Source organism: Pelophylax lessonae (assembly GCF_965119305.1).
Source record: "Pelophylax lessonae genome assembly, chromosome: 4".
Lineage (NCBI taxonomy): Eukaryota > Metazoa > Chordata > Amphibia > Anura > Ranidae > Pelophylax > Pelophylax lessonae.
Window position 1 is genome coordinate 129,527,559 of NC_138771.1, and position 27,898 is coordinate 129,555,456.

At 42.4% G+C, this 27,898-nt stretch overlaps 1 protein-coding gene across 2 annotated transcripts in view; it reads left to right on the plus strand.

The window, feature by feature from the left end:
* LINGO1 (leucine rich repeat and Ig domain containing 1) overlaps window positions 1–27,898 on the plus strand; it is a 589,917-nt gene that overhangs the window by 39,479 nt on the left and 522,540 nt on the right. Inside the window, exon 1 of one of the 2 annotated variants that reach the window (XM_082254207.1) lies at window positions 22,619–22,639. The exons of the other annotated variant lie outside the window; for it this stretch is intronic. The gene's annotated coding sequence lies outside the window, so the exon portion shown is untranslated. Of the gene's footprint in view, window positions 1–22,618; window positions 22,640–27,898 lie in introns of those variants that run through there. 2 annotated transcript variants of the gene reach the window in all.

A 27,898-nucleotide genomic window follows, 5' to 3' on the forward strand; every position in this document is an offset into this window, starting at 1 on the left:
ACCCCCCACCTCAAAGCACCTTGCCCCCATGTTGATGAGGACAAGGGCCTCATCCCCACAACCCTGGCCGTTGGTTGTGGGGGTCTGCGGGCAGGGGGCTCATCGGAATCTGGAAGCCCCCTTTAACAAGGGGGCCCCCCAGATCCCGGACCCCCTTCTTATGTGAATGGGTATGGGGTACATTGTACCCCTACCCATTCACCCCATAAAAGGCAGTGTATGTGAATAACGACAGGAGACGTTTTGGAAAGTTTATTTAAAATCTTCATCTGGTCTTCTCCACTCCGGTCTTCTCCTCTCCGCTCTTCTGGTCTTCTGCTCTTTTGCTGTACGCTCTCTGCTCTTTTGTGCTGTCCGCTCTTCTGCTCTTTTGCCCTTGGCTCTTCTTCTTCCTCCGGTCCTCCTCAGACGATGTCTCCGGTGATTATGCCGGTCTCTGGTCCCTGCAGCTTAATATATAGCCATTAGGGGTGTGGCCTCTCGATGACATCATCGGGAGACCCCGCCCCCTTATGTCACAGATGACTTTGTCTTTGACATAAGGGTGGGGCCTCCCGGTGATGTCATTGAGAGGCCACGCCCCTAATGGCTATATATTAAGCTGCAGAGACCGGCATAATCACCGGAGACATCGTCTGGATGTTTCTGGGGTGTGGTCAGTACATATTCTGTGTACAGAACAGCTCCAGGTAGTCATATTGCATTGCATTCTCAGAAAATTACAACAGCTGCAGATTGTAAAGGAAAGGTCATTTTTATTTCAAATTATTTTTTTTAGGTTTTTGAGAAAAGGGAAAGAATAACAGATGGTAGCGGATGCAGCCGCATGATGAACAAATGCAACAGGTAAAAAAAAATATAAACAATCATGGATGAATGGGTGGTGGAACATACGAAAACCATGTAAAAAGGTGATAACATAGGAAGAAAACAACAGTAGGAGAAGGGAAATATCATGCGTACACCTGTATGGCATTAGGGTAATGGTAAGGTGAAGTTAAGCTCAGTAGTAGGGGGTTGCGGTAGGAGACCAAGTGGTCAAGAAAAAAAAGAGATAAAGAAAACAAAGAAAAAGAAAAAAGATCAGGACTGGTAAGCAAGGACTAAATAACATCAGGCGTCTATTTGTACCAGTCAACCCACGGCTTCCAACATTTTTCAAATGAGGCATAGGATGAGGACCTAAGTGCTAAGAGTCATTCATATTACATACATAGTTACATAGTAGGTGAGGTTGAATAAAGACAAAGTCCATCCAGTTCAACCTGTGTAGGTGTGTGTGGCTGTAATCATCTTGCATACCTCTGAATGTTCTGATCCTTGAGATGTACGTCTAAGAGTCTTTTGAAAGCCACCATACTACCCGCAGAAACCACCTCATGTGGTAGAGAATTCCACAATCTTGTAGCCCTAACAGTAAAGAACCCCCCACGTTGCCTGAGGTTAAAACGCTTCTCCTCTAATCGCATTGTATGCCCCCGAGTTCTCATGCAATCCCTTCGACTGAACAGCTTTTTTTCTAAGCCTAGATCCCCATTTAGATATTTAAAAATTGCTATCATGTCCCCCCTCAGGCGTCTCATCTCCAGGGAGAATAAATCAAGCGATTGCAGACGCTCCTCATAATCAAGGTCCTCCAATCCCCTAATTAGTTTAGTTGCCCTTCTCTGGACTCTCTCCAGCTCCAACACATCCCTTCTGAGGACTGGTGACCAGAACTGGACCGAATACTCCAGATGAGGTCGGACCAGAGTTTTATAAAGTGGAAGGATTATAGTCTTATCTCTGGAATACATCCCTTTCTTTATGCATGCTAATATTCTGCTATATTGGAAATTTAGTTGGACTTGAATGAGCACCTCTGATGGATTTGGGGTAAGAGTGCTCGGAAAGGTCATTTTTAATAGCATTCAATTACAATATGATTTGTGTCGCAGTTGTATACGCTATATTGTTTTTTCTTTATTTGCTATTTTTTCCCCACAAAAGTGGAGTTACCCTTTAGAGCCGGTTCACATTAGCGTGACTTGTCAGGCGACTTGTCAGCCTGACAAGTCACGCTCCCTCGCGGTCCATTGCAGTGGCGGCCCGTGCATAGCGGGCACCAGGGAGCCGCCCCCCTACCCCTAAAAAAAAAAAATGACAGCAAACAAATAAAGTTTAAAAAAAAAAAAAAATTGGGTTTGCCGGCCTTTGTAAGGGAAGTGGTGGCTAGGGGGGGGGGGGTGGGGTTACGTCCCAGAAGAGGCGCCGATCGGCAGCCTTCTTGGGGCGTAATCCGATCGCAAGTCCTTGCGATTGGACACCCCCACTTTCGGATATCCAGGCTGTGATTGGTCCAGTCTCCAGCCTGGACCAATCATCATCCAGGACATCCGATCCCTGACGTCACAATGGGGGCGGTGCCGGTGCGTGAGTCAGTCACTCACCGTCACCGCCGATCGGAGGATGAGGGAGAAGCCGCTCTCCTTCCCGCCTCCGCCGCCGCAGAGAGGACGGACTGGATCGAGGAGGGAAGAACCCGCCGCCGCCAGGTAAGTGCATTAAATTGAAGGGAGCACGCACGCTGCACTCTGCATTGATTGGGGGACAATGCTGTGGGCACTCTGCATTTATTGGGGTACATTGCTGTGGCACTCTGCATTTATTGGGGTACATTGCTGTGGCACTCTGCATTTATTGGGGTACAATGCTGTGGGCACTCTGCATTGATTGGGGGACAATGCTGTGGGCACTCTGCATTTATTGGGGGACAATGCTGTGGGCACTCTGCATTTATTGGGGGACAATGCTGTGGGCACTCTGCATTTATTGGGGTACAATGCTGTGGGCACTCTGCATTTATTGGGGTACAATGCTGTGGCGCTCTGCAATCATTGGGGTACAATGCTGTGGGCACTCTGCATTCATTGGGGGACAATGCTGTGGGCACTCTGCATTTATTGGGGGACAATGCTGTGGGCACTCTGCATTTATTGGGGTACAATGCTGTGGCGCTCTGCAATCATTGGGGTACAATGCTGTGGGCACTCTGCATTTATTGGGGTACAATGCTGTGGCGCTCTGCATTTATTGGGATACAATGCTGTGGCACTCTGCAATCATTGGGGTACAATTCTGTGGCACTCTGCAATCATTGGGGTACAATTCTGTGGCGCTCTGCATTTATTGGGGTACAATGCTGTGGCGCTCTGCATTTATTGGGATACAATGCTGTGGCGCTCTGCATTTATTGGGATACAATGCTGTGGCACTCTGCAATCATTGGGGTACAATGCTGTGGGCACTCTGCATTTATTGGGGGACAATGCTGTGGGCACTCTGCATTTATTGGGGTACAATGCTGTGGCGCTCTGCATTTATTGGGATACAATGCTGTGGCACTCTGCAATCATTGGGGTACAATGCTGTGGGCACTCTGCATTTATTGGGGTACAATGCTGTGGCGCTCTGCAATCATTGGGGTACAATGCTGTGGCACTCTGCAATCATTGGGGTACAATTCTGTGGCGCTCTGCATTTATTGGGGTACAATGCTGAGGCGCTCTGTATTTATTGGAGTACAATGCTGTGGCGCTCTGCATTTATTGGGATACAATGCTGTGGCACTCTGCAATCATTGGGGTACAATGCTGTGGGCACTCTGCATTTATTGGGGGACAATGCTGTGGGCACTCTGCATTTATTGGGGGACAATGCTGTGGGCACTCTGCATTTATTGGGGTACAATGCTGTGGCGCTCTGCATTTATTGGGATACAATGCTGTGGCACTCTGCAATCATTGGGGTACAATGCTGTGGGCACTCTGCATTTATTGGGGTACAATGCTGTGGCGCTCTGCAATCATTGGGGTACAATGCTGTGGCACTCTGCAATCATTGGGGTACAATTCTGTGGCGCTCTGCATTTATTGGGGTACAATGCTGAGGCGCTCTGTATTTATTGGGGTACAATGCTGTGGCGCTCTGCATTTATTGGGGTACAATGCTGAGGCGCTCTGTATTTATTGGGGTACAATGCTGTGGCGCTCTGCATTTATCGGGGTACAATGCTGTGGGCACTCTGCATTTATTGGGGTACAATGCTGTGGGCACTCTGCAATCATTGGGGTACAATGCTGTGGGCACTCTGCATTAATTGGGGTACAATGCTGTGGGCACTCTGCAATCATTGGGGTACAATGCTGTGGCACTCTGCAATCATTGGGGTACAATTCTGTGGCACTCTGCAATCATTGGGGTACAATGCTGTGGCACTCTGCAATCATTGGGGTACAATTCTGTGGCACTCTGCAATCATTGGGGTACAATGCTGTGGCACTCTGCAATCATTGGGGTACAATTCTGTGGCACTCTGTAATCATTGGGGTACAATGCTGAGGGCACTCTGCAATCATTGGGGTACAATGCTGTGGGCACTCTGCATTTATTGGGGTACAATGCTGTGGGCACTCTGCATTTATTGGGGTACAATTCTGTGGCACTCTGCAATCATTGGGGTACAATGCTGTGGCACTCTGCAATCATTGGGGGACAATGCTGTGGGCACTCTGCAATCATTGGGGACAATGCTGTGGCGCTCTGCAGTGATTGGGGACAATGCTGTGGCGCTCTGCAGTGATTGGGGACAATGCTGTGGCTCTCTGAATTGAAAGGGGCATGCACGCTGAACTCTGCATCGTGGGGGCACAGCACAGTGTTTATTGCATTGAAGGGGGCACAGCACAGTGTTTATTGCATTGAAGGGGGCACAGCACAGTGTTCATTGCATTGAAAGGGGCACAGCACAGTGTTCATTGCATTGAAGGGGGCACAGCTTCAAAGTCACGCAATTTTTTTACTGCGTTTTTTGGCGTGAAGCAATACCTATTACATTTTTCTTTTTGCGCCCCCCCAAAAATTTTGAGCACCAGCCGCCACTGGTCCATTGACCGCTACAGGACCTGTTCTAATAGGAGCGACACAAGTCGCTCCGACTTAGAAAAAGTGTCCTGTACTATTTCGGGGCGACCTCGGAGCGACTTGCATAGACTTCCATTATGTGAAGTCCCTGCAAGTCGCTCCGAAGTCGTGGTGCACAAGTCGCCCCCGAAGTAGTAAGGAGTCGTGTCGCGCTAATGTGAACCGGCTCTAAAGCTTCAAGAAGGGAGTTGCTTATAAACTCCTCTGTTTATTTCAATTCCAATAAATACATTTATTTGAAACCAATAAATAGTATTACAAAGTTATGTCTGCTGGTAACTGCTTGTTCCCTTCACAAAGCTTTAAAAAGAGTGTATAAGGAAATCACAAGTTCAAAAACAAAATAAAAATACATGCTCCTTTCCATTCAGCACCACCAAACACATCTAACATTACTTCCTGCTGATCCAATGGCTTTCAAAGTTTGTGAATTACTAATACTTAATACTTAAAATATACAGTTGAGAAGTTTCTCTTCACTTGCTGCATATTTGTGTGTCAATGAATAGCATTGAAACCTGAGATTTCCAGGAAGCAGAATTGTCACAAGGCGGCCAGCAATTGTAGCCCTATGATTTCCCTTAGTACAGATTTTCTTTAACAAAAGCAAAGGCGTATTTCTACAGAAAAAGGGTAATATAAAGTGCCTTTTATGCCAATAAACGTTTTTAGTTTTGGATAGAGCAGGAACAGATTTTTATCAGCATCCTTGTTTTTATTTACTTCTTGGGATGAGGTCTTGGTTTCTCCTCTACCATGGATTCACAGTGAATCTCCAGGATTTGTGGACCTTTGACTAAATAGTTTGCAGGTATTTCCATCAGAATTAAGGAACAACCTATAACGCAATGCATAGCCTTTTCTCTGGAAAGAAGAGTTATACCCTACTTCCGGGTGCGGCAGGGCTCCCAGGACTGCTATACGGCTTACCGCAAGGTGCCGGAGAGACCAAGGACATTCGCACGGGCACCACATATTTTATATTACAGTGTTTGCTGGATTTTTTAACATATATTTTAACAAAATTTGAGAATTTAACCATACTACACCATGAGGAGCCCTCTTCATTTTTTCACCCTCTGAAAATGCGGACATGAAAAGCATCCATCCATATATCCATTGGGACACCAACCTCTCAGCGCAAGGAGACCCTTGAGCGTATATTGATCTTTAGTTGACATATGCCAGCTAAGATCAACACCATCCGGTGAGTTTGAAATTTTACCACAGTATGCGGTGAATCGGAGGGTGCCACCACTACTGTCCACGAATAAGCATAGTCACCTTCATTGGGCTGCTGTTATCTGCATAAGGGACTTATCACTTTGGACTGCATTGGTTTTGCACTATTCTAGGCATATTTTTGCACTGTTCCTAGCCCTATACCTACCATTCATATAAACACTATTTATGCAATTTCTATATTGCACTTTAAATGTTTAGAGCTTACCTATGTTTACTTTATTTATACATTGTGTCTACAGCACAGATTAAGCACAGCACTTTATATTATTTTGCACTGATGTTAAATAACTTATTCCCGTTTTCCTAGTATTTTTGCACAGCAATTTATGCACATAGCTGTATGTCTGTAGTAAGTGGGAGGCAGTGTTAATTTTGGCAGCAAATTTCAATTTAGTTTTAATCTTAGTCTTAGGACTAAAATGGCATTTTAGTTTTAGTCCCATTTTAGTCTTCTGCAAGTGTTTTAGTTTTAGTTGTATTTAGTCGACTAAAACGTCCTACATTTTAGTCGACTAAAACGTCCTACATTTTAGTCGACTAAAACGTCCTACATTTTAGTCGACTAAAACGTCCTACATTTTAGTCGACTAAAACGTCCTACATTTTAGTCGACTAAAACGTCCTACATTTTAGTCGACTAAAACTGATTTTAGTCATCCATAATCGAATGGGTGTAGTTCAATTGTAATTTGTAATGCATTATTTAAGCATTTCTCTACAATTTCCAAACTCATTATATACTACTGCTGGTCCTGGAGTGAAAAATGTAATATGTTATTATTTATGGTATTAAGCTTTGAGCATGCACCAGTGTTAATTTTGGCAGCAAATTTCTATTTAGTTTTAGTTATAGTCTTTTGACTAAAATGCCATTTTAGTTTTAGTCGTATTTTAGTCTTAAGACTAAAATGCCATTTTAGTTTTAGTCGTATTTTAGTCATCTGAATTGTTTTAGTTTTAGTCGTATTTTAGTCGACTAAAATTGTGTTAATTTAGTCGACTAAAACGTTTTAGTCGACGAAATTAACACTGGAGGGAGGATTTAGCGCTGCTTACACTTGTTTATTCATGGATAGAAGTTGAGACTGACTTGAGGGAGGAGTAGGCATGGATAATAGTGGAGGTGAATGACTGGAGAGGAGTGAAGGCATGGACAGAAGTGGAGAATGGCTAGAGAGGAAAGAGAATGACTGGAGAGGAGTGAAGGCATTGATAGAAGTGGAGGAGAAAACCCAGAAAGGAGAGTGGGCATGGACAGAAAAGCGAGTATGACCAGAGGGGTTAGAAGCAATGCATGAAAGTGAATGATAATGTGCAAAGAAGGAAGGAAGCGAGGATGGAAATGGAGGAAAATGGCTAGAAAGGTGACTAGGCATTAATAAAAATGGAGAAGAATCACAAAGAGGAGAGTAGGCATAGATAGAAATGATGAAAAAATTACCCCAGAGGTAAGGAGAATGGGTATGGATAATTGTGAAGAAGAATAATCGTACAGGTTTAAGAGTGAATTCAGATGACTGACCAGAATGTGGAGAAGAATGGTCAGGTATGAATAAAAGTGCAACAGCAGTACATCAGCCAGTGGATAGAACAATAAGATGAAGCAGCACAATTCCAATTATTAACTTAAAGCTAAATGCTTCCAAGGTAACAACAATACTTAAGTGCAGTCATCTTGCAGTGCCTTTACGTACTTGTGCTAGTCTTCAGATCTTTTATCTTGTAAACAGCATTATTCTAGAAGTGAATGACATATTTTCCCATCAATAATTAAATACTAAATGGTAATTTATTTTTTCAAAACATTTATCTTATATCAAAGGAAACATATGACTTTCAAAATGGCCTTTACTGGCTTTTTGCATTATATTTCATTTTCAGATTTCTTCCTTTCTAAAGCACGTTGAAAAACCAAGGTGCAGAGGGCATCAACTTGACTTTTCCTTTTCTACAATTTTATACAATAGAGTTTTAAAGAGCAAGTGAAAGCATAAGCTACTAATTCTCTCAAGATAATACCACAGCTATGCTAGTTTTTTTCACACAGGTGTTGTTTAACAGTGAGTATAACAAGCATGTTTACTGCATATACAGATTGATTTTACTGTTGTGGGTTTAGTAACATTTTAATTGCAGCTAAGAAAAGTTGGAGTACCAGGTTGGCTGTACTGTGTGGCAGGGCTTGTAAGTCTCAGAACTGGATGATAAATACAAATTCTTTGGCAAGTGAAATAGGTCTCATATCTTAAATCCCCTCCCGCCTGTCCCAGTATAACTTCAAAAGGTTCTGAATGCTTTGGGGGGGGGGGGGGGCGAGAAGGATTGGAGATAATTTGACTACTGTGACTACCTGTCATCGTAGTCACATGATTGGGAACCAGTCCTGCTGACTACCGATTGTTAGTAGGGATCTAGAGCTGTCTTTGATAGCTCGACCTCTGTGCTGGGAGCGTGCGGTTAGTACTCTCAGCACAGAAATATCGGCTGTCCAGTGAGGCATATGCCCACCCACTTACAGGGGAGGCAACAGGTTAAAATTCAGGAAAAGAAAATAACTACAAAATGAAAGTTGTTGCCAACAGCATCAGATTTCCACATACATATAGTGTGGAACGCACGCAGACTTCCATCCACACAACTTCTAGATTCCTCCTCTTCCCATGTCCATTCCTTCTACTCTCAACTTTCATGTTTAACTCTTTCTCTTTCCTTATACTACCTGTTCCCCTCCCCCACCCCCTCCAAATTCTCTTTTTCTCTTTAGTTTATTTTTGGACTTCAATGTGTTCCCCTATTTCAGGGTTTTGCTCCCAAATTTGGGCAACCCTTTAGCAGCACTCCCTTATCCCTAATTATTAGGCTGAGGCTGGATGGCTCAGAGTTAAAACGTTTGTTACCCCAAAAAAAAATCCTGTTCCCTTAAAGTATGTCATGTGGCAAACTGTATCAGCTAGAAAAAACCTGGCTGATCCTGCCAGTTTCTACCCTCCTCTCTGTAAACTGACCACGGTATATCATGGCTGCTGAGCCCTGACAACATGGTTAGTTTATGCCCAGCCCCTCCCCTTCTGCTGCTCTCATATTCAATTTAAAATCATCCCATCCCCTCTGTAATATAACAATAAGTGCCCCTGTGTTTGTGTATAGAAAAAATATGCCGATCTGTACCTATATCAGAGAGGCTCCCGGCAATCACGTGACCAGTCAGCTCTCTCTCTTCCCCGCCTCCCAGCTGACATCAGTTGGGAGTGCTCGGCCCAGCCCACTGGAGCTGTCAGCTGGGCAGAGGAGAGAGCTGAGGAGTCAGATGAGCGCCGGGAGCCGCTCTGATTTAGGTGCAGATCGGCATATTTTTTCTATAACAGACACAGGGACGGGTTTTGTTATATTACAAGGGGGCAGGATGATTTTAGATCAGTAGCTTAACAACCACTTTAAGGAGGCTCTCCAACTTAGAAGTGAGTATGTTCCCCATTCACAGTCAACCCTTTTTCTACATTTCATTACCAGGGCCTTCCGTCACCCATGCCATGTCACCAATGATTCCCATGCTGACTGGCTGCTTAAGCACCCGACAATACTCTTGTGTCACTAGCAATGGCAATGTAGACTCTTCTACTTTAGCTCCACTGCATAATAGACATCTGTAATGTATCTTGACCGACTCATCTTTGTCCCTATCCTAAGCCCTGTTTTTAGATACGCCTTGCATGCATCTCTTTATAAGTACCTTCAGACCAGGCGCTGTATTTGGAACTTCATGACTTTTACTAGAAACTTTTCAAGCGCATGTCTGTACAGAACAGTCATTCACATAATCCTCCCATACATTGCTCTCTAAGTAATTCTGGCATCAGGCAGCCCAGTTTCATACCTTATAGAATAATGCAAAAACCGTAGAATAAAGTCCATCTCAGATGAATCTGACTTTGGTACCCCAACTGGGTACCCACCGAATTGGAGCCCAGCAGCAAGTACAATTCTACATGTTGCAGCAAGCCTCCAATCAATTCCCCATCTAAGGACCCTGCAGGGTTGCCTCTCTTTGAATTTATAGCCTGCCACAAGGGGCAGTGTTATGAATAGCCGACAAAATTAACCTTTCCTAACTCACCGGCAGCAGAACTGGCAGCAGAATACACAATAAACATATTTAACTAGTACAAGGCCACCATAGAGTGCTAAAAATGAGAACATAGCCTAGTATTCACCTCCAGTAGTCACCTGTCTACAAACTGTCCTACTCCTGTACGCTCTTTCAACATGGGCACACCTGTGCTATATCAGAAAACACTGTACCTTTGGTGATGGAGGTTTATTTGCTTCCATCGCATTGTACTCAATATGGGTTCTTAAACAATGACTTTCTAAGGAATACTAAATATGTGACCCCCCGCTGCTGTTATCCAGTCCATTCGCCATGGTATACTGACCTTCATGCATGTGAAGATTTGCAAGGATGCCCAGTGTTGTATATAATTTGATGTATTGCTCCTCTGGTAGTCTTTCTATGTATGTAATTCTTTATTGTTTCAATGTATCATAAAAATAATGAAAAAAATAAATTTCTGTAGGTTGAAAAATAAACAAATATCCATACCTTACATATTTTTCCCAAAATGCATTTTTTTCCCTGAACGTCAGCAGCAAAATAGTGTTATTTTTTGTGTTCAAAAATTGTCTTTTTTTTTTTTGCCTGGGCACATTTTAGAGATGCCCCATTCTTTGTAATGACTACTTACAAACTGAAGAATGGTCTTGCCTGAGATTTGACTTTTCACATTCCTCTTAGTACACCTATGTCTGTCTTCCTATACCATCAGACTAATGAACGTCCAGTTCACTTCTGCAGTAGTTTCCGCAACTAGTTCTGCACTTCTCATTTACATCCAGCCTATTTATAGAAACCCCATAAAATAATGTATAGCTTTCCCCTGAGAGATTTAACACAGTTTAGGTCTACTCCACAGCATCTATACCAGAGCTATGGGATGTCTTATTCTCTGATCATCTGCCTAAGATATAATGTTACATATAGTATGTCTTCATATATAAGTGCTTTCTTATTACTGTGTCACATGTTTCCTTTCATTTGTCCATAATGGTTATGATTGATGTTTTCCACAGCATCTTTCTTACATCTTTTTGCAGTTTCAGTATAGATGACCTGGATGCAGTGAGAAAGTATTGATTGACTTAAGTACACTCATTTCACGGATTCACTTTCAAACAGCGCAATGCTAGTACATCAAGTGCTTGTGACTGTTAAGGTGAATCTAGATATTCACCAACATACACAATATATATTTTCCTAAATAGAACTTAAAGGCCAACACCAGTGATATTTAATTTTTCAGTTGTTTTGGACAAGTGAAAACATCTCATTGGGACTCAAGAGTTGAGATTTTTCTGCTATTATTCTCTGGTTTGCAACACAGCTGAAGCCACATGATGGTGTCACCCCTACATTTCAGAGTGAAACTACTGATCATGACTAATGCTTGCCAAACATACATTTAATAGAGTCCTCCATCCATGCTGTATAGCAGGTATAGGCGTATATCCCACTGCAGCTGTTATATCCTGATAGTCGCCACTGGAGGCTGTCATAATATTCTAATACTAGCTGCATTTGATTGGATGGAGCTGCTGTTAAGCCGACAATTTTGAGCTAGGCTCCTTCATTTTTTTAGTCGAAGGATGTTAAGCAGGAGACTACTGATGGGACGAATTTTGTCTGATTCATGAGAAACCGTCTGAAACTCACTCAATGTATAGCCAGCTGAAGAGGGAAATTCAGTTGCAAGAAAGGGATACCTTTGTTATGGTTTTGTGTGGGTAAGGACTACTGTATGGACTTGTCACCACTGGAATCTATATATCTATGCTATACAAGCTATTTTGTTATTAAATGTCAATAGAAATTTGCTTTCCATTTCAATCCTGAGGTTGCTCTAATTTTCTAAAATTTTAAAGAAACTATAAGCAGACAGGCTATTACAGGGTGGGCTAACAGGAACCCAACAGCCCCCAATGAACCAGTGTGATGCACAGTAGAGCTGTCCTAAAAGGAGAAAGATGTGTATGTCTGACTTTAATCTCAAATCCCCAAAAAGGGGGTTTATTCTTCATTTTAGTACAGTGGGCAGAGCAAAGCAGATATTACCCCAGGCAGGGGCGGATCCAGAGTCTAGTCTCAGGAGAGACACTGCCAGAAAATAGGGTGTTGCCTACACAACAGTTTTTAACTTATACAGTCCTAACCTTGTTTAAAACAGTGACACATATAAATGATGCCACTTCCTCTCAGCGCGGAAGAGGTAGGGAAGAATAGTGAGACCTGCCAACCACAGTAATTAAAATGTTAAGGCAAGCCGCGACAGTGGCTGTGGTCTTAACACTTATCAACTTCACAAGAGATCTTTATGATTTTCCCTGCGGGTCTCCTGATGCGCTATACTGTAGCTCCATCTCTCCTTCCCTCCTCCACACACTGCGGCAAAACTAAACGGGAAGGCTGCTACAGTGCACCTCTCCATCTGGAAATCATGCCCCTACAGCAGGGGTGCTCAACCTCCGATCCACCCAGACAGAAGGGGACCTATTCCCTTCTGTTTTTTTTAGTGGATCAGATAGGAGATAGGCGGTTGTAAACGGACACAAGTCCATTTACATCTGCCTCTTTATAGAGGTGAATGGTCCACATAAAAAACAGACAGGTGGACCTGATTAGACTGATTGTGTGAAAGGAGCCTAAGGCTGCTTTCACATGGATGTAATTTACCTGCACCTCAACTGATCTCAATCTTCACTTCTTCCTCAGGATTACTGCAGGTATCGCTGGCTGCTGCTGTCCCAAAAGTGGGTATGGCTGATGGTTGCTGCTGGCTGTCCCACAGGGCTGGTACTGCTGGTGGGTTCTGCTGGCTAGTACTGCTGGTGCGTTCTGCTGGCTGGTACTGCTAGAGGGTACTGCTGGCTGGTACTGCTGGTGGGTTCTGCTGGCTGGTACTGCTAGTGGGTTCTGCTGGCTAGTACTGCTGGTGGGTACTGCTAGCTGGTGCTGGTGGGTACTGCTGGCCGGTACTGCTGGCGGTTATTGCTAGATGGTACTGCTGGTGGGTACTGCTGGCGGGTACGGCTGGTGGGTTTTGCTGGCTGGTTCTTCTGGCTGGTGCTGGTGGGTACTGCTGGATGGTACTGCTGGCAGGTATTGCTAGCTTGAACTGCTAGTGGGTTCTACTGGTGGGTACTGCTGGCTGGTGCTGGTGGGTACTGCTGGCTGGTACTGCTGGTGGGTCCTGCTGGCTGGTACTACTGGTGGGTACTGCTGGCTGGTGTTGGCGGTTACTGCTGGCTGGTACTGCTGGCTGGTACTGCTTGTGGGTACTTCTTGCTGGTACTGCTGGTAGGTACTGCTGGGTGGTGCTGGTGGGTACTGCTGGCCGGTACTGCTAGTGGGTATTGCTGGCTGGTACTGTTGGTGGGTATTGCTGGCTGTTACTGCTGGCGGGTTCTGTTGGTGGGATTCCCGACCCACCATTCCTGGGCATCAGTGTGACAGGAGCCGCGCTGGAAGAAGCAGAGCCGATGCTTCCTGTATAGCACCGGCTCCTGTCACAGGCGGAGTGCATTTAGTATCACCGCCTGTGACAGGAGCCAGCGCTATACAGGTAGCATTGGCTCTCCTTCCTCTAGTGCAGGCTCCGTCATTTACACTGATGCTTGGGGATGGCGGGTCGGGAACCTGCAATCTGGGCTTACCGACCCGCCATCCCAGGGAAGGAGGGAGAGTCACTAATATTTTCTCGGGGGGAGCAATTGCCCCGTTGCCACGACCCCCCCCCCATCCTCCCGGATCCTCCCCTGACCCCAGGACCACTTGTGTAACTAGAACTACAGTTTTTTTTGGCACAGATGCATCTTTGTACATAAAGGGAAATCTCATAAAATAAAATATCATCAAAAAGTTAATTTATTTCAGTAATTCAATTAAAAAAATGAAAAACCCATATATTTTATATAGATGCATTATAAACATATATTTTAAGCATTCCTTTCTTTTAATTTTGATGATCATAGTTTACAGCTAGTGAATTCAGTATCTCAGAAAATTAGAACATTGCATAAGACCAATAAAAAAGATTTTTAATACAGAAATGTTGGCTTACTGAAAAGTATGTCCATGTACAGAATAGTATGCACTCAATACTTGGTCGGGGCTACTTTTGAATGAATTACTGCATCAATGTGGCATGGCATGGAGATGATCAGCCTGTGGCACTATTGAAGTGTTATGGAAGCACAGGTTGCTTTAGCTCATCTGCATTGTTGGCTCTGGTGTCTCTCATATTGACAATACCCCACAGATTCCCTATGAAGTTTAGGTCAAGCGAGTTTGCTGGCCAATCAAACACAGTAATACCATGATCATTAACCCAGGTATTGGTACTTTTGGCAGTGTGGGCAGGTCCCAAGTCCTGCTAGAAAATGAAATCAGTATCTCCATAAACAGAGGGAAGCATGAAGTGCTTTTGAATTTTCTTAGTAGAGGGCTGCGCTGACTTTAAAAGGGCTGCACTGACTTGATAAAACAGTGGACCAACACCAGCAGATGACATGGCTCCCAAAATCATCCCGACTGTGGAAACTTCACACTGGACCTCATGCAACTTGGATTCTGTGCCTCTGCACTCTTTCCCCAAACTCTGGGACCTTGAATTCCAAATAAAATTCTACATTTTCCCCAGTCAGTGATTTTTTGGGGAGCCATGTCAGCTGCTGGTGTGGATCCACTGTGTTTTATTAAGTCCAAAGTCAGTGCACCCTCTACCAGGAAATTCTAGAGCACTTCATGCTTCCCTCTGCTTTTTCCAGCAGGAGTTGCCACCTGCCCACAGTGCCAAAAGTACCAATACCTGACCTTTGTTAATAATACTTGGAGTACCACTCTTCATCTTGACCCTAAATTATGCTTTCTAGGTTGTTTGGATGAGGAGACCTATCCTCTCCATACACAGATTGCTATACTAAGGGTATTGTTTCTAGCCAGAAAACTTACAGCGGGGAAATGGCTCTCCTCTTCTCCCCCCCCCCCCCCCCCACACATTTAGAATGGGTTGGAGAGGTGAATGGGATGCTTATTAGGGAGAATCTTACTTACAAACATAGGGGAAGCCCTAGGAAGTTTGAACGTATATGGGATGCTTGGCTAGATGTTCCTGGTCTGGCCCCGTTACAATTAGTCTCTAATAGAATTCTTAGAGGGCTCTCTCCTCCACCTACGGGACACATGACTCTCGAGGTCACATTGTATAGATCCACTAATAACACTGGACAGGTATCACTGATCCCTTACGCGAAGTTCAGATACCATGGCCCCTGCGATGGCTCATGCAGAGGCAATGTAGTGTGTAGTTTTAGTTTGTTTCAGCGTTCTTTTTAAGGCGCACGGTTTAAGCATTTTTTTTTTTAAATTAAGCGTATTTGGTAATGTTTATTTGATGCAATGGGTTGTCTTACTTAGCACTGGAGGCTGTACGACTTACACACTTGACAATATGGCTGACTCCATGGATAGTGCGGTGGAACAAGTGCTGGAGACACAGGGTATAGGCTGAGATGGCTGTAGATAAAACTGTACTGATCACCGTTTCGATTGCAAGGTTTTAAAACTTGGGTTTGTCTATGTCATTGTTGTATCTCCTGTAATCGTTTACCTTAATGATCATCTTATTGCACAAGCATATCTGGTTCTAGGCTCAGCGGATACTTGTTAGCTGACCCATTGTTCATTATCTGTCTCTTGTCTTCATCTTATTATACTGTTTATTTTGTCAATAAAAACTATCTGATTTAAAAAAAAAAAAGTACCAATACCTGCTTTAATGATTATGGTATCACTGTGTTGATTGGCCAGCAAACTCGCCTGACCTAAACCTTATAGAGAATCTGTGGGGTATTGTCAAGAGGAAGATCACAGACACCAGACTCAACAATGAAGAGCTGAAGGCTGCTATCGAAGAAACCTAGAGTTCTATAACACTTCAGCAATGCCACAGGCTGATCGCTTTAGAAAAAAAAAATACAATTTTCACTTTCTTTTAATATGGTGACCTGAAGGCCCCCTGTATAGTGCTGGTGTACATAGTGACCCCAGAAACATTGGTCCTACTAGAGTTAATGAAGCGGTGCTTTTCCCCAAAGTCTACACTGAAATACAAATCAAATTTTAAGCTGATCATACACTAGTTGAATTTAGTTCAATATATTTTGTTTTAAGAATGTTAATTTGATTTTCTAATCCTTAGTAGGGTCACCATTTGTTTTGAGCCACAGTGACTTTAAGGAGTGGGATGGAAAATGTTTTTTCGAACAAAATACACTTTTAATAGCAAACTGTATGTGATTTTTCTTAGGGGAAAGTCCATTTGTTCCAAAATTGAATGTTAAAAGCAAATTAAATTTTAAAGCGCAGAAAAGGAGAAGACGCACAACGATGATGTCTCTCTACTCAGCCAATTTTTATTCAGCCATGAAAATATGCAGTTCCTCCATGCCAGAGTACCACCCCTCTATGACATGTTCCACCCTTATGGGCTTTATCATAGAAAGAGGGGATGTACTGTGTTGCATTTATGGCTAAATAAATATTAACTAAGCCGAGTTGGTCATTGGTGCGCTCCTACTCCTTTTCTGTATGTATCTTCACTAAGCAACTATAGGCTTCTTAGACCAACAACCGAACAGATTTGCAGAGATGGAGGCTTGGAGTGGTGACTCCTGCATAACGGATTGACAGAAATTTTTAAGTACTTTCAAACAGCATTCATCAAGTCATCACATGTACTGAGAATTTTTATATGAATTTTAGCACAAATGTTCGTTTAAAAAACACTAGTGTATGGCCAGTTTAGGGCTTCCCCTGCAATGCAAATTTCATTTTTGGTGAGATATTCTCTTAGGTTTGTCCACTGCTGCAGGGATGCAGACACTGTGCAGTTTTTAATTACACTTTCATTACATTTTAATTGCACCAGATGTTATAATGTAGCATCAGTCCATTTGAGAAAGGACATGGTGAAACAAACAACAGTTTTGTAAAAACAAAGAACAATATGAATCTAAATCTGCAAGATTTCCTACTTTCTCCTAATTCCTACAGGGGATCTGTAGAGTGGATTTTTTTTCTCAAAAATTCTGGAGTTATGCTTTAATGTAATACAAATATCAATTGTGAGCAGAACCCATAACAAGGAACCTGAAGGCAAAACTGAGCAGCTTACAGACTAATACTTGCATCTGATTTCTTCTTTGTTTACTATGGGTTTCTGGACATTGCTGATCTGTGCATGATTAAATAAACAAATGCATATGTTTTATATCGCTTTAGCATTTTAAGGAAGGCATGTAAAAGATTTTGGTTGTCACCCAGCTAGAAACACTTTGCCCTCTATGAGCATAGCTGATGGAAGGTATCCTAGCAACGAAGAAATTCTGCCTAGTGTTATGGTAGTCGGTTAGATACAGCCTCCGTCTAATGTAATAGGAGCAGCTAAATACAAGACCGTCCATAGTAGCATTGCTTTAAAAGATAAGTGCACTTTAAACCAAACCCTCCCCAGTTTTGTACAAATAAAACCTACCTGAACTCACTACCTTCTTTTTTATGAAGGCTCGATATGTCACGGCCAGGGTTGGCATATTATTTTTCTGTTCTGGGGCTCTTTCTACAGGCAGAATCCGATTCATGTGCCAAGCTGAGAACGGAACATAATGCATTTGATGATAAAATTCTTAATTAATCTTATTTTACTTGCCCTGAAAACTTGCAGAGCAGAGCTTGTCAATCATGGTAACAAACCAGTAACATATTTTTTTTCACTGATGTCTAGTACAGGCAGGGTAACATGGTGTCTCAGGAGAGTTATATAGATGGTTCCTAACTTAGCAACAAGTACTTTTCAAAGTAAACCTGTAAGAAACATCTGAAACTCAAACAGCATGTGCTAAAAAAAAAGAAGTTATCTCCAATAAAATTTGTGTCCGTACAACCAGTATATTCAAAGATATAGGTAGCTGCATTTATATGCAAATATTGACAATGCTTATAAAACCAAAAAGGCATTTCCACTATTGCAGCCAAATTGTGATAACACCTAATTTATATTTGTTAGATGTAATCTTTCACATAGCATTACCTAAAGTGTTACTAAACCCACAACAGTAAAATCAGTGTGTATATACAGTAAAGCATGCTTGTTATACTCAATGTGGAACCTAAGGGTTTAATCCTCCGGCATTGTGTAAAAAGACTGTTTGATCCTGTATTCACAGATCCTCCTCTTCTTCCACTGACTCCAGTCTCCATGTCCGGATAGTGCAAAGCCTTTGGAGTCAGGCTGCACATGCTCAATTTGGTGTGTATTGCTAGGGAGCTTTTTCTTTTTTCTTGCGAGAGTGCATGTCATTAGCACAGGGCCAATCAGCAGTGTCCAGACAGAGGGTCAGGGGTCCTGGTTCCTTATAGGACAGCTCAGTGCAATATGAAAACTCCTCCTATAGGCTATAAGCAGGAACTGATAGAAGTCACAGGACTGCTATATACTGCTGATGAGAAAAGTTACAGTTTATATTTACTAAAATAATTACATTTCCATCATCTGTGTACTGTGGGAGACCAGATTTAGTGAATGCAGGGTCCTGGGTTTAGTAACACTTTAAAAAAATGTTTTTAAACATTGCAGCTTGCTGTTTTTAGATGGTCTATTCTGAACCCTCCAGCAAGGAAAATCCTACATAGTTCTCTTTGTTTAGGAGTGTTATGTGAATGAGAACACTTAACAAACATATAGTGAGATTTTCTCAAATTTGACTGCACACGTGAAAATACACTTTAAGTTCAGCTTGCTCTCTTATCTTTTAAGCCTTCCTGTTTGTTCAGTGAGCTGACAATCTTTATATAGGACTGATAGTGAAGTAGATGGGGCAAACCAGAACTAACGGGAAAACTCAACATGTGCTTATAACTTTAGTGACCTAGGGAAAAAGGAGCTTGTGCTTGTGCTTTCCTTCAGTATGTGTTCAGTTTGAATTGATTAGGCTTTTAATGTCGTAAGTTTGACACAGAACATAAAAAACAATCTAGCAGAGCTATTCCAATTGTGAATATCTCCCTACAGGGTGGGCATACTTGTTATGAACATGCTTTTTCATGGAATTTAAGAAGAATCTGTCAGTTTTCAAATACAGGGCAAAGTGAAAGGGCCTCTTACTAGCCCACCCCCCAGCCCGCTTATACTAAACTTTGTGATTCTATGCCACTTTTTACTCCATTGCAGCCATCACAAACACCTGGAGCTTCCAGATATGGGGGATTATATGATTCCTGGAAATGGGCCAACCACCAGGTCTAAACACTTAATCATTAAACACTTAAACATCACTACATCATTTAACCACTTTAGCCCCGGAGAATTTGGCTGCTCAAAGACAATTGCGATTCAGCACTGCGTGACTTTAACTGACAATTGCGCGTATTGCAACGCTGTACCCTAATGAAATTGATGTACTTTTTCCCACAAACAGAGCTTTCTTTTGGTGGCATCACCTGTGCAATTTTTATTTTTTGCGCCGGCGGCACGTGCTCGCTCCCTACAGGTTTGTGGGCATATATAGACATAGGTCTACATTGCTTTGCCCAGCAGCGGCAGACTGCCGCAGTAAATCCTCGTTAAGCGGTCGGCAAGTGGTTAAGGAAGACAAGGGAGTTGATTTACTAGAGACAAATAGGCTGTTCATTTTGGGAAGTTGCACTTCACATGGGGATTTTACCCAGAGCTTAGCATTTTTTCACTTTGCCAAAATACCTAATAGCATGCAAGAAAAAAAAAACAGCAATTTTGATCTTGATAATGATTGCATGAGGGAAGTCATCAGAGCTTTACCTCATTCACTAAGCTCTGGGGCAATCTCCCTTGCAAAGTGAACAGTCTATGTGTCTTTAATAAAACAACTTCAATGTCAACCCTGTGCAAACTCTGACATCAGTGCAGAGTTTGCATAGAGTTAGCACTGCAGAACAGTGAAGCAGTGGGGGAGAGGAAGTGGGCTAGTAAGAGGAGACTCTGTCACTTTGCTCATTCAGAGTCTCTGTAAAGCATACTGTAAGCGTACTTTTAGAAATTAAGTGCACTCCTTTGCCCTTTGGCCTAAACTATTCACTGGCCTTCTCCAGTGTTTACCTCCTCCAGGCCGAAATCATTTTCAGTTTTGGTAATGCCGCTGCAGTTGTTGGCTCTATAGAATTGAATGGATCAGAGTCTGGAGATCCGTAGAGTATGACCTCATTGAAGTATATCAGGGCCCACTGCACAGGCATAGCCAGCACTGATAAAGACTTCAGGCTGCAGAATTCTTTTTTATGAAAGTATAGTTATGCTTTAGGTTAACCGGAAAATCAGGTTAAAAGCATGCATACCTTTTGGAGGAAAATAGTCACAATTGGAATAGCTCTTCTATATTGTTTTTGTATATTCCGTTGTAGAAGTAGAGGTTACCTTCAGTGATAGCTGCTTTTGGATGCAGTTCTGCCACTTCAGCAAAAAGATATGAAGAACGGCTCCCTGCAAGAGAAGACAATAAATACTTACCTCTCCAACGGGCAGCGAGTTCAAATTCCACTGCTATGTTCAAGCTCTACAATCTCCTGTAGGGGACCACAGCACGCAGCAAGGAATGCAGGTATTATTGAATGCTGAAGACCTTTGCTGGAGCCTGTGCTGCTTGAATACAGCTAGGTTCTGACTTGCCGACTGCTGGAGAGGTGAATATAAACAGTGCCATCTTAAGAGCATTAAAGGGCCCCGGGCAATGCAGTGCACTGGGGCCCTGCCTACACAATCACCCACCGTTCCTCTCTGTTCCTATCCATTTTTAGCAGATAAGATTGGATGTTGGCAGGTGTCAACAGGTCCACAGACACATGTCCAATGACACCTGATGCTCAATAGAGGAGAGAAATCTTAGGTGGTAAGCTTTTAGAGGACAAGAACTAATGTAAATGTGCAATAAGAAAAGTGCTGTGTTTCTGCCACTCACACACTATATAAATACCTATAATAAATAAAATGTTACAATTTTTTGAATCCAGTATTTGTTACAATTCTGCATAGGAATTTCTTAAAATTGATGTTAGCATGTGGACATCTTGGACCCAGGAATGTTTAGAGGCCTATAGCATGCCTTATTACTATTGCAAGCACATACCTTGTGAGCATATCAGCAAGTACTTCAGCATCAATGATGGATTGGTTTCAGTTTTTGCCCCAGGGTTTTTTGGTCAAACATACATGGGTAGAATAAAGTTCAGCTGTCTTGTTTCAGTCTCATTTCGCTCACACATTTCATTTCACTCACCTACCTTTTATTCGTACTGTCTCTATCTGTTTGTCACATCTGTCCTTTCTTGCCTGCCCCCCCACACACGCACAGACACCATCAGGTATACTATCTGTTTCTTCATATCATGGTCTCTTCTTTCTGTGCCATAAATATCTAGTGAGTGCAGGTACCCATCTTTGTCTTTTCATTTGGCCAGCTTTATTACCAGTGTAGCCTCTTTTTCTTTTATTGCTCTTCTCTGTTTTTACCACCTCCCTCAAATTGTTTCCTCTCGTTTCTTGCTGTACTATATTGTCTCTCTGGATGCATGCTGACCTTGTTTAGTGCAATAAATTATTCCCCCTTCCATCCTGTCCCCCCTCCCAGCCTCTTGAAGTCAGTCTTTCCATGTCCCTCACAGTCTACTTTGACATCTTTGCCCCCTCCTTGTGTTTATCTGTTCTCCTTACCCACCTCCTCTCCCTCGTATTGCTTTCCTCTGCCTCTCCTTTTCCTTCTCTCTCCCTCACTTGCTCTTCTCTCTCTGCTTTGATTTCGCTGGTTTTGTGATTTCTATTTTCGTATTGTTTATTCCCCACCAACACACACCTACCTTTATTTTCCTCCAATTTTTTACACTTTATTATATTATTGTTCCCTCGTCCATCCATCCTTTCCTCACTCATTCTGTCAAATCCATCCTTGTCATTCTCAGCACTTTCTTTCCCATGCTGTAGTCTTTTGTTCAGCTGTGCAGTGGTATAGAACCCTGTGGTAGGGATAAGGTTAAGGTGATATCCCTTGAGCTGTCATTTGGTTTTAGGTCTTTCTAGAATGGAACAGGTTAAAGCATCTCTGGTCTCCCCGATCTCCTCTTATCCTCCCTCCTTTTGTATGTCCAGTAGAGAGAATTAGCAGTCACATCAGTATGTGCTAGAAGAAAACGGGAAGACATGGAGGAGACACAGGGGGAGTAGCGGGGAGGGAGTAATGCTTGGAGTTGAGGAAGGCGAAGGATAGAGAGAATGTGCAGCTAGGTGAAGAAGAGCAGGTATGAGTGAAAGAATAAAAATAGCATCTTTCCCATTGGGAATCTTCCTTCTTGCAGCAAGATTTAGGCTTAGCAATTTGTCTGCTATGCTACTTGAGCAATTATCTACGACTAGTAAAGAGCGCTATTGCTGTTTAACTCTTGCATTAGTATTTAATGCATTTGACTTAGCTCCAGACTTTTCCCAGCTCCCTCACCATGGTTATATTTTATTTAATCTTTATTCTTTGTTTTCTCTCTCTCCTTGCTATGGTTCACTGTATCTCACTCGCTTTACTCCTGTTTGTCCATACTCTATATTATCAGTTATGCTTGCATAACAATATCTCCTTTTCCATTCCACAGTGCCTTTTATATATCCAAATTTCCTATCTGATTTTCTTCTCTTGAAGATATGACCCCCCACATCATTATTCATTTTCCGATGTCTCTCCCGTATTTCTAACATGTCCTATTTTCTCCTATAATTTTCTTGCTGTGGTATTTCCTTCCTCTCTTCTCCTTTTCCTGTAAAATGTATACTGCATTTTTTATGACCATTGTCAGGCTGTGTGGTTGATTTACTAAAGAAGTAGAAGCTTTGTTCACTCCAATCATCTAGTCATGTGAAAGACAAAATCCAGTTTCATTTTCCATTACTTGTGATTAGGTACTCAAGTGGAGGTAGCCTCACTTTGTTAAATTAACTTTCTTTTACTCTTGTATGCTAACCCAATTAAATCATCATAAAAAACATATGACCGCCATGATGCTTCATGAGCGACTGTTCAGTATTGTGAATGATTCATATGCCAAATTAGTTAAACTTTGGCAACCATGGATTTCTTATGAGTTCCCCCACTTCAACCGACCTGTTTGGGCCTTGTCTTATTGTTTCCCTTTGGGGCTTCTGAGTCTGATTTACCCCCTTCCCTTCTCTACCCCTCTCTCTTGTCTATGACCCTCTTTTCTTGTTTTTTTATTTTTTGTCCTCACTCATTTTCTAGTTCCTCTCCGTTCCTATCTGTTCCTATACATCTGTTTTTAGCGGATAGGATTGGATGTCGGCAGGTGTCAACGGACACATGTCTAATGACACCTGATACTCCATAGAGGAGCCCAAAGGGTCCAATTGGGTCCGCCTAAAAAACTGAGTGAAAGGGGCCTTCATTGGCTCTAGTATGCATGTAAGAAAGGAATCTTAGGGGGTAAGCTTCTTGAGGACAGGACCCAGTGACTGCAAGTAGATTTTTGGAGACATAGCATTTTTGCAGTTTTCATTTTTCAGTATCATCCCAAAATTTCAGACTTCTGTCATTTTCATTTATCATAATTTTGATCTTCATTGCTCAAATTGTAATGTCTACCCATTATCTAGCCCCTGCACGGACGATTTACAAGCTCGCCTTGGTATTCTAGTGTTTATTCTCAAAACCAATAAACATATTGAAACAGTCATGCAAAGAGAGTGAGTACTGTCAATAAATATAATAATGTATGGGGAACAGAAAACCATTGGAGCTGTAGTCCCATAAAAAAAAATAGTCTGATGTGTGGGAACTTTTCAAGTCAAATGTACATCCTTCTCTCTGTGGTAACCAGTAGTGTTGTGCTGAACCCTCCACTACAATCAGGTTATGGTTTCAAGCCCAGTGCTCAGGCTAAACATGGGCTTCTGATTAAGCCTTAGATGTACTCAATCCACAGGAAAAAGCCGTCGCAATGGATATTTAAGTTTAGTGTTTCTTTCAGCCATAGAAAAAGTGTCAACGTGTTTCTGCCACTCAGGACTTTTAATATTAGGACACTTACCGGTCCACTAATTCAGCAGTGTCTTCACCTGAGCCGATTTTTCAATCAGCTCTGGGATGCTGCTGCCGCGATCGGAGCTAAGGGAAACCGGCAGTGAAGCCTTGCGTTTAACAACTGGTTCCCTCCTGCACATGCGCGAAGCACGCTGTGCTTTTTGGATGGCTCAGTGGTGGGGGAACTTCCAGCTAAATTCACTGCAGTAAAGTCAGCTGGAAGTGGTTTTGACAGTTACCCATCTACCCTCCGAATTGTGCCAAATGTGGCCGTGGAGGGGGAGAGGAGGCAAGCAAGCGGAGCTTCTCCTTTTGGGTGAAGCTCCGCATTAAATAGTAAATCTACATCACATGTGCAATAGATGTAGGGTTGGGGGACAAGGTAATCAAAAAAATATAAAGGGGAAGTTCCAAACATACATAGATAAACGGTTAAAAACAAAATGCTATACAACCAGCAATTAACCTGATGTCATGAAATATTCAAATACTATACATCATATGCAAATTTAGAGGTAACATTATATAGTGCCTTGAAAAAGTATTCATACACCTTGAAATTTTCCACATTTTGTCATGTTACAACTAAAAATGTAAACGTATTTTATTGTGATAGACCAACAGAAAGTGGCACATAAATGTGATGTAGAAGGAAAATTATAAATGGTTTTCAAAATTTTTTTACAAATAAATATCTAAAAAGTATGACGTGAATTTTTATTCAGGCCTTTACTCTTATACCCCTAACTAGTGGAAATAATTGCCTTCCGAAGTCACCTAATTAGTAAATAGTGTCCACCTGTGTGTAATTTCATCTCAGTATAGATACAGCTGTTCTGTGAAGCTCCCAGAGGTTTGTTGTTCACTAAGGTAGAGAACCTTAGTGAACAAAGAGCATCATGAAAGCCAAGTAACACACCAGACAGGTGAGGGATAAAGTTGTGGAGACGTTTAAAGCAGGGTTAGGGTATAAAAAAAAATCAGGTGGGAGAATCTGTCCACGGGATAACTATTAGTGGTGCACTCCACAAATCAGGCCTTTATGGAAGAGTGGCAAGAAGAAAGCCTTTGTTGAAGGAAATCCACAAGAAGTCCCATTTGGATCGAATCAGTTGCATCTCAGTCTGTTCAGGAGCTCAGTTATGCCCTGGTCCAGATCTGGGAGGGAATACATCAGGACACTATCTGTTGCCACATTAGGAGAATGCCCCTACATTGTACCATTTTGAGTTGTTGTAATAAAACTTTAGCAAAATGGACTAGAATTTTGGGGGTGTCTGTGAATTCAGCCCTCTGTAGGTTGATCATTTTCTTTTCCATCAAATGATGTGGCATCCTTTCATTCCTAACACATTACCCAGTCCATAGCAGTATAGATATCCAGGGCCATCTTTAATATCGATTTGACCCTGGGCAAACATGTTCTTGGGCCCTCCCAAATCCACTTTTCAACTTTTTGCAGGCAGTGTGGGCTCAATGGACAGCTACTTTGGGCTCCACAACAATGACTGGGCCCAGGGCAGCTTCCCCTTTTGCCCTTCCCTAAAGACAGCCCTGTAGATATCCAGCATGATATTTTTCCCCCTAATGTGTTTCCAAAGTGTTCCTTTAATTTTTTTTAGCAGTGTATAAAATAAATCTGAATATATAAAACAAATTCTGTAAATGAATCATTCTAACATAAGGAATATGGGAAAATAAAAAACAAAACAAATGTGTCAATTGTGCTGGATACTGTCCTGTAGCTTGTTCTGTTCAAGGAAGTTGAAACATATCGACTTTACAGGCCAAGTCACCAGGTGAAAATAAAGGAAAATAGCCAAACAAAGAGAACTAATTCAGTCACCACATCTAAGAATTGGTAGGCTGCAATTGAATACATTGTTACATAATACAAGATTTAATACATTCTTGTTTTGGGTAAATACTGCTGCAAAATCACATACCTGTATGTCATTTTGCTTAAGTGGTTGTACCCGGATGATGCCATGCCTACCGTTTTTTAGAGCCAATGGTCGGCTTTCTTGTAATAACAACGATGCTGCTAAGCAGCTGCTCAGCTGTTATTACAAGCCACCTTTCACGGCTCGCTCGGGCTCTCCCGTCCCACTGCTGGCTGGCTGGAGACCCGAACAAAGACAGAATCGGCTTTGATCGGGTCTCTGATGTTGTAACGTTGTGACGTCACTTCCGTTTTATTCTGCAGGCTACGACGCCAGTTTTAAAAATTCAAAGTATTCAGAAACGTAGATCTTGGCATTTTGAATACTTTTAAGTGGAGGAGTTGGGGTCTTTTAGATCCCACATCCCCCCATAAAGAGTTCCTGTCACTGCCTGTTACTGTCACAAGGGATGTTTACATTCCTTGTGACAGCAATAAAAGTGATCAGATTTTTTTTTTTTTTTAACGGACAGTGTTAAAAATAAAGAAATGAATAAATAAGAAAAAAATAACCAACATTTTTAATAGCCTCATCCCTCCGCACTTGCTCCCCAAAGCAAACGCAAACGAAAGTCATGCCCACAAATGTAAACAGTGTTCAAACCACACATGTGAGTTATCGCCTCGATTGTTAGAGTGACAGCAATAATTTTAGTGCAATACCTCCTCTGTAACTCTAAACAGGTAAGCAATAAAAACATGTTTTAAAGCACTACCTATAGAGATTTTTAAGTAACGTAATTTGTCACAATTCCACGAGTGTGCGTAATTTTAAAACGTGACATGTTAGGCATCTGCTTACTCTGCATAACCTCATCCTTCACATTATACAAAAAAATTGGGCTAACTTTACTGTTTAGTTTTATTTTTTTTTTCATTTAAGTGTATTTTTTCCTTAAAAAATGTGTTTGAAAGTGTGACATAAAATATTGCAACAACCACTATTTTATTCTCTATGGTCTCTTCTAAAACATATATATATTAGGGATTGACCAATTATCTGCAAAGCCGATATATCGAAGGCTGATATGCACTTTCAAAGGTGGCTGATATTGCAGATATTTAGGAAAGTGCTTGTACCGCTCGGCTGTCTTTAGAAGGAGCGGGAGGGGACGCCCCCCCCCCCGCTGCCTTCCGGCTCATCCAGGTCTCCCGTCCCACCAGGAGACCCGGGCAACCAGCCTGCACGGCCCCCGAAAACCCAATCAAAGCCGATATATCGAGGGGTGATATGCACTTTCCCCGATATATCGGAATATATTAGGGTTCGACCTATTATCGGCAAAGCCGATATATCGAGGGCTGATATGCATTTACCAAGGTGGCCGATATTGCCGATATTTCGGAAAGTGCTTGTACCGCTCAGCTGTCATTACAAGGTGCAGGAGGGGACGTCCCCCCCCTCCCCCTCCCACCGGGCCACCAGCCTGCACGGCCGCCGAAGACCCGATCAAAGCCGCATTCGGCTCTGATCGGGTCTCCATGTAATAACCCGAAAGTTTCCGGGTTGACATCACTTCCAGGTACTCGGCA